Below are 7,826 nucleotides of genomic sequence, written 5' to 3' on the forward strand. Positions count from 1 at the left end.
ATAACAAACCATCGTCTTGTGAATTGTATGATTTAATATGAATTAATTTGTTTACCACAGATGATGACCTCTTGAGGTCGAAGTGTAAACAGTTTGTTTATATGCATGATTTTATGCATTAATACACTTCACGGTATGCAAGGTTTTAAGATTAATTCAAGAAGTATTTAATTTTTCTATTTTAAAATATAGGCTAATAGTCATTCGGCAAAAAAGGGTAACGAAGATGTGTAAGATCCATATCAACAATGTTTAAATATGGACCGGCAACAATGTTCAGCTTTTTTATGAACTCCTTCTTGCATTGTTATGTTACCTAAGTAAACTAATTGTTTGTTATCTGTTTACTCAGCATGTTACCTAAGAAACTAACTGTTATGTCATCTGTTTATTCGGCATTTTTGTGTTTCATTACTGCCGTCAACAATCCACTTTCGTTATTGCGGAAAGAGCTGAGCTGTGAATCGCTTGTAGACGAAGTGCGTCGTAGAGAAAAAAATTTTGTGCTGTTAAAAAAGTTTTAGAACTTGAACAAAGTTTGAGGTAAGGGATTCCTATTTATAATTATTGTTCATCACATTTAATGTTTTCATCTGCATTTGTGAACTCGTGTAAGAGAATTAGGCTTGTAGGCAGTTTGTATTCTTAAGGTACTGGAGCCAAAGTTACAAGGCATTATTCCCATACCATGTGGCTCTACGCGTCGTTTCTTTGGTCATGTAGAAGTCCTGGAGAAATCCTGGAGAAGTCCTAGAAGGTTATTTGGAATTTCTTAAGCGGTGGGGGTTTTGATCCTATGCGCATCGGTTATTTTGGATTAGTTTAAGTTTGATTGGGATAAGTTACATTGTATTAGGTAGCATTGTGAGTTTGGTTGGGTTGGGTTAGGTTTGGTTTAGTTAGGTTAGGAAAGGTTCAGTTAAGTTAGGTAAGTTATGGGTGCGCTATATAGGATTGTTGTTTAAAATGGGTTTGGTTGTTCTGGAGAATTTCTATTGTATTTATCGGGTGGTCGTTGAGACGTCCTAGGAAAGTCCTCGAGAATCCTGGGGAATTCGTGGAAAATTCTTGGAGAAATCGTGGAAAACTCCTAGAGTAGTTTCGGAGAAGTCCTGGAGACGTTTAGGGCAATTTTTTTGTCATGGAGAATTGCAAGAGAAATTCTGGGGAATTCCTATAAGATCATTTGAAAGTCCTTAAGCGGCGGTGGGTTCTACCCCATGCGGGTCGGTTATTTTGTATTTATTTAATTCAAGATTTATTAGGTTTTCTACTTTCAAATTTAGGCTAATATTAATTTTGACGTAAATACGTCTATACGGAAGGGTCATTCGGCAAAAAAGCGTAACGAAGATGTGTAAGATCCATATCAACAATGTTTAAATATGGACCTACAAAAATGGTCAGCTTTTATATGAACTGCTGCATGTATTATTATGTTACCTAAGAAACTAATTGTTTGTTATCTGTTTACTCGGCATGTTACCTAAAAAACTAACTGTTGTGTTATCTGTTTACTCGGCATGTTACCTAAGAAACTAACTGTTATGTCATCTGTTTATTCGGCATTGTTGTGTTTCATTACTGTCGTCAACAATCCGCTTTCGTTATTGCGGAAAGAGCTGAGCTGTGAATCGCTTGTAGACGAAGTGCGTCGTAGAGTAAATAATATTGTGCTGTTAAAAAAGTTTTAGAACTTGAACAAAGTTTGAGGTAAGGGATTCCTATTTATAATTATTGTTCATCACATTTAATATTTTCATCTGCATTTGTGAAATCGTGTAAGAGAATTAGGCTTGTAGACAGTTTGTATTATTAAGGTACCGGAGTCAAAGTTACAAGGCATTATTCCCACACCACGTGACCCAACGCGTCGTTGAATCTCCGTTGAGGCTCATACGGTATAGAAATTGTTTTTAAGATTTTACATCGAGGTCGGATTCGGTACATCTTTACTGACTCCGAAGCTACAGCCCTGTGGAGAAGTCCGGGAGAATTCCTGGAAAAGTCCTGGATAAGTCCTTAAGTAGTGCCGGAGATGTCCGGGAGAGTTTATGCGGAATTTCTTTTTCTCATGTAGAAGTGCTGGAGAAATCCTGCAGAAGTATTGGAAGGTTATTTGGAATTCCTTAAGCGGTGGTGGGTTTGATCCGATGCGGGTCGGTTATTTTGGATTCGTTTAACTTTGATTGGGATAAGTTACATTGTATTAGGTTGCGTTATGGATTAGGTTGGGTTGGTTTAGGTTTGGTTTGGTTTGGTTAGATTAGGTTTGGTTTGGTTAGGTTAAGATATGTTCAGTTAAGTTATGTAAGTTAAGGGTGCGTTATGTAAGGTTGTTGTTTTACGATGGGTTGGGTTGTCCTGGAGAATTTGTAAATATGGACCGACAACAATGGTCAGCTTTTATATGAACTCCTGCGTGCATTGTTATGTTACCTTAGAAACTAATTGTTAGTTATCTGTTTATTCGGCATTTTTGTGTTTCATTACTGCCGTCAACAATCCGCTTTCGTTATTATGGAAAGAGTTGAGCTGTGAATCGCTTGTAGACGAAGTGCGTCATAGAGTAGATAATTGTTTGTGCTGTTAAAAACGTTTTAGAACTTGAACAAAGTTTGAGGTAAGGGATTCCTATTTATAATTATTATTGTTCATCACATTTAATGTTTTCATCTGCATTTGTGAACTCGTGTAGGAGAATTAGGCTTGTAGGCAGTTTGTATTCTTAAGGTACCGGAGCCAAAGTTACAAGGCATTATTCCCACATCATGTGGCCCAACGCGTCGTTGAATCTCCGTTAAGGCTCACACGGTATAGAAATTGTTTTTAAGATTTTACATCCAGGTCGGAGTCGTACATCTTTACTGATTGCGACTCCACCTAAAATTGCATCCGACTACACAGCCCTGTGGAGAAGTCCGGAAGAATTCCTGGAAAAGTCCTGGATAAGCCCTAAAGTAGTGCCGGAGATGTCCGGGAGAGGTTATGCGGAATTTATTTTTGGTCATGTAGAAGTGCTGGAGAAATCCTGCAGAAGTCCTGGAAGGTTATTTGGAATTCCTTAAGCGGTGGTGGGTTTGATCTTATGCGGATCGGTAATTTTGGATTCGTTTAAGTTCGATTGGGATAAGTTACATTGTATTAGGTAGCGTTGTGGGTTAGGTTGGGTTGGGTTGGGTTAGGTTTGGTTTGGTTTGGTTAGGTTAGGTTTGGTTTGGTTTGATTAGGTTAGGATAGGTTCAGTTAAGTTAGGTAAGTTAAGGGTGCGTTAATTAAGGTTGTTGTTTTACGATGTGTTGGGTTGTCCTGGAGAATTTGTAAATATGGATCGGCAACAATGTTCAGCTTTTTTTATGAACTCCTGCGTGCATTGTTATGTTACCTAAGTAAACTAATTGTTTGTTATCTGTTTACTCGGCATGTTACCTAAGAAACTAACTGTTATGTTATCTGTTTATTCGGCATTTTTGTGTTTCATTACTGCCGTCAACAATCCGCTTTCGTTATTGCGGAAAGAGTTAAGCTGTGAGTCGCTTGTGGAAGAAGTGCTTCGTAGAGTAGATAATTTATAACGTTTTAGAATATCTTCCCTCCACTCTCTCCATTTTAGATTTGATTAAATTGATATTTTCCGCTGGACATCGTGGTCTCCTACAATTGAACAAAGTTTGAGGTAAGGGATTCCTATTTATAATTATTGTTCATCACATTTAATGTTTTCATCTGCATTTGTGAACTCGTGTAAGAGAATTAGGCTTGTAGGCAGTTTGTATTCCTAAGGTACTGGAGCCAAAGTTACAATGCATTATTCCAATACCATTTGGCTCTACGCGTTGTTTCTTTGGTCATGGAGAAGTCCTGGAGAAATCCTGGAGAAATCCTAGAAATTTATTTGCAATTCCTTAAGCGGTGGTGGTTTTGATCCTATGCCGGTCGGTTTTAAGTTTTATTGGGATAAGTTACATTGTATTAGGTATCGTTGTGCGTGAGGTTGGGTTGGGGTAGGTTTCGTTTGATTTGGTTGGGTTTGGTTTGGTTAGGTTATGTTTGGTTTGGTTTGGTTAGGTTAGGATAGGTCAGTTAAGTTAGGTAAGTTATGGTTGCGTTATATAAGGTTGTTGTTTTACGATGGGTTGCTTTGTCCTGGAGAATTTCTATCGTATTCATTGGGTGGTCGTTGGGTCGTCCTGGAAAAGTCCTTAAGAATCCTGGAGAATTCCTGGAAAATTCGTGGAGAAATCCTGAAATAGTCCTAGAGTAGTGCCGGAGAAGTTCTGGAGACGTTATGCGCAAATTTTTTTGTCATGGAGAATTGCTGGAGAAATCTTGGAGGAGTCCTATAATGTCACTTGAAAGTCCTTAAGCGGCGGTGGGTTTTATTTCATGCGGTTTGGTTATTTTGGATTCATTTAACTTGGGTTTTAGATAAGTTACATTGGATTAGGTTGCGTTTAGGATTATGTTAGGTTCTGTTAGGTTTAGTTGGGTTAGGCTAGGTTCTTTATATTAGGTTAGATAAGGTTGTTTTGTTTTACGTCTGGTTAGGTTTTACCATGAATAATTCTAGCGTTGTTCGTGGGGATGTCCTGGAGACGTGGTGGAGAAACAGGGCTGTGCTGTCGGTAATAAAATCTCCGACATCATTATTTTGTCCATATGTTCTAACTTTTTGAGAAAGCAAACGCATTACATCGCTTGCCGACAAATTTCTACAGCTTTCCAACCTGAACTCTTCTATTTAAATGAATACCGCAAAGAACGCGAATGGTGGCATTTAGCGTGCATTATTCCGGCTTTTATTTTTCTAGGTAGTAGATATCTTGTCATGACTGAACGTATCTGTTCCCGCTACACTTCATGGACAAATTTCCCTTTTGCTTACTAGGTGGCAGTCAGTTCGTGAAAGTCGGAGTACAGAAGCGACAGCAATATAAAGTGGTTAACTCAGATAATTCAATAAGCCACATACAAAGTGTGAAACATGCCTCCTCGTAGATCGAGAAGTAAAAGGAAGACGCCAGCTAAAAGAAAATCAGCGAGGAAAGTTAAGCGGCGCGCAGTTTCTAAGAGGAGGAGTAAGTAGAACCTCACCTATATCAATATTAAATCTTAATATATTAGTGGTCGAGACTCATTTCAGGTGTTCTTGCATATGTGTACAGATTGGTAATCTACCTGAAACATATGACGTCCGTTGCATAAAATACGGATCAGGATATTAGTTCTGGCATATCAGCTTGGTTAGTGTTTAAATGGCCCCCAAGATTTATGTATACTTGACCTAGTTAGTTTGCAAAGAACGGGACGCATCTTGAATGAGCTGAGAGACAATCTGTCTGCATCTCAAAAGTCTGCACATCACAGCTAGTGTTCAACATGTGATCCCCGAACACTCAAACACATTTTGAGATAACTTAGCCTGTGATGCTCATTCAAGTTCATCTTCTTTAATTTACAAAAATACATTGTGAATTTTGGTCTCTGAGGCCTCCAGATTGTGTAGATTAATTATGGAAACTTTGTTTCATTTTTCCCCAGAGATGAAACCAAAACAGTAAAATTAATCTACATTACTCTTGAGACGAGATTAGTGCCTGGTCAGAGATGAAGCCCCAAACTTAAGACTGAGGGTATGAAAATGTTCTGTTCAGTCATTGCTGTTGCATCATACACAGTCAAATGTGATTGGGCTTCTGAAACCGTAATTTGAACATTTAGCTGGAGAGAAAGAAGTTGTATATTGTAAGCTGCACTTTGCCATGCTTACAAAATGATGGTGTGGTGTGTGCATGTTTGTGTAGCTAAGATATTTTGAGTTATGTCCTACATTAATAAGTGTTTATAACTGCTTGTGATGGGTTTATAAATACATTCAATTTTTAAATGCTGTGTGATAAACTTTTTCAGGTCGCCGTAGTACTGCCAAAAAAGCTGTGAGTGCAAAAGGTCTTAATAAAATTATAGAAAAAGCTGCAAAACAAGCAGTGAGAAACAGTATGAAGGCTAGTTCTGCACGTAGAAGGAAATCAACTTCTCGTAGATCCAAACGCAGCAAGAGGAAAACGTGAATGTTTGGAATTTGGGGTGAATTTCTTCATCCAGATTACCATTTTCACCACTCATCAGTCTTTGTTGTAATGTGCCTTACCAGTTTGAAATGTGTTGCATTATATTCTTTGAACCTCAGATGTAGGATTTAAACCGGTAGCACTGTCACAATTGTTGTCCATTGTGTACAATATGCAGAAATTGCTGGGCCCTGGTGTTGGTTTTTATATTACAATTTGTTAACATTATTGCATAAGTATCTTGCATGTACTGTATTATAAAGGTTTCCATCACACTTTGATGTAATACTGATTAACGAATGTAATACAGTATGTCCACAAAGTCCCTTAGGGGATTTGAAAAATTGTGGTACGCAAACAAATTGAGCTAGCCACATGCGGTTTGCGGCCGATTACTGGAAGCTTTTTTGCTGACCTCAGTAGATCTTCCTTGGTAGCACGGAGAACGTCCAGATATTCGAGCTCTTGCCATGTTCTGTTGAGCATGTTCGCTGGAATAGCCGAGATCGCATTTCCGATACGGGTCTTCAGGTCAAGTCCGTTAACTGGTGACCTGAAGGCGTCTGGACGTTCTCCATTTTACCAAGGGAGCCTACATCGAGGTCTACTGAGGTCAGTAAAAAACTTCCAGAGTTTCAATTCTGCTGCAAATCGCATATGGCTAGCTCAATTTGGTTGCGCGCCACACTTTTTCAGGTCGCGCTAGTACTCTCAAAAAAGCAGTAGGAGCAAGAGCTCTTAAGAAAATTATAACAAAAGCTGCAAAAGAAGCAGTGAGAAATAGTATGAAGGCTAGTTCTGTACGTAGAAAGAAGTCTGTCTCAAAGAAATCAACTTCTGGTAGAGCCAAACGCAGCAAGAGGAAAACGTGAATGTTTGGAATTTATGTTTCTCATACAAAAATGTTCATCCTTGAACTATGATTAAATAGCCATTAACAAATGTAATACAGTATGTCCACAAAGTCCTTTCGGGTTCTGAAAAATTGAGCTAGTCACATGCGGTTTACGGCAGATTACAGTGAAACTCTGGAGGTTTTTTACTGACCTCAGTAGAACGTCCAGATGATATTCGACCTCTTGTCATGTTCTGTGATGTCAGTAAATACTTCCAGAGCTTCGCTGTAATCAGCCTCAAACCGCATGTGGCTAGCTCAATTTGGTTGCGCGCCACAATTTTTCAAAACCCCGAAGGGACTTTGTGGACACGCTGTACATTTCAATGTATTACATCATGTCTAAATACTTTGCCATGCCCCATTGATTGAGATTTGCTGGTTTGTGGGCTTATGATAAAATTTAATCATGCAAATATATTTCTTGAATTGCTTGCATTTGAAATTGTTATTCTGTAATGTACAGTCGGTACATGCATAGACATGTTCCTGTTTTGCAATAAAAATATATCTGCAATAGTACAATTTTTTAAAAGTTATGAAGTTCAGTACTTTCAGAATTTCTGTCTCTTAGATCATGAATTTTACTTTCAGTAAAGTTTGATTATTTTAATGTCAGTAGTTTTTTTAGGGCTTTAATATTTTGTTTCTTTATTTGTATTTTAAGAGCCCATGTGTTTTTGTTTCTTTCATATGTCTCAATTTTCTCTCTGTTCTCAGTGTCTCTTACGTTTTGTTGTATTAGTTTTTTCTTTCTTTATTTTGTGTTTCCATTATGTTTTTAAGCTTGTCTTCACTGGTAAACCTTCTTAATAATTCGGAATCCCCATTCTATTGGTCTTGGCTTTAACTTCTGCCAG

At 38.1% G+C, this 7,826-nt stretch overlaps 1 long non-coding RNA gene across 5 annotated transcripts; it reads left to right on the top strand.

Moving 5' to 3' along the window:
• Positions 1-443: 443 nt before the first annotated feature.
• LOC147872151 (uncharacterized) lies at positions 444-7,485 on the top strand. Of its 5 annotated transcripts, XR_015537794.1 has the most exons (4): positions 1,557-1,713; positions 4,889-5,078; positions 5,542-5,633; positions 5,911-7,485. It is a non-coding gene; the product is annotated as an uncharacterized LOC147872151 (long non-coding RNA). The 5 variants fall into 5 exon arrangements; XR_015537793.1 differs by lacking the exons at positions 1,557-1,713; positions 5,542-5,633 and adding an exon at positions 444-543; XR_015537790.1 differs by lacking the exon at positions 5,542-5,633.
• Positions 7,486-7,826: the final 341 nt, after the last annotated feature.

Source organism: Zootermopsis nevadensis, unplaced genomic scaffold, assembly GCF_977971745.1.
Source record: "Zootermopsis nevadensis isolate Lab colony 2312 unplaced genomic scaffold, Znev_1.0 Znev_ptg000030l, whole genome shotgun sequence".
NCBI lineage: Eukaryota > Metazoa > Arthropoda > Insecta > Blattodea > Termopsidae > Zootermopsis > Zootermopsis nevadensis.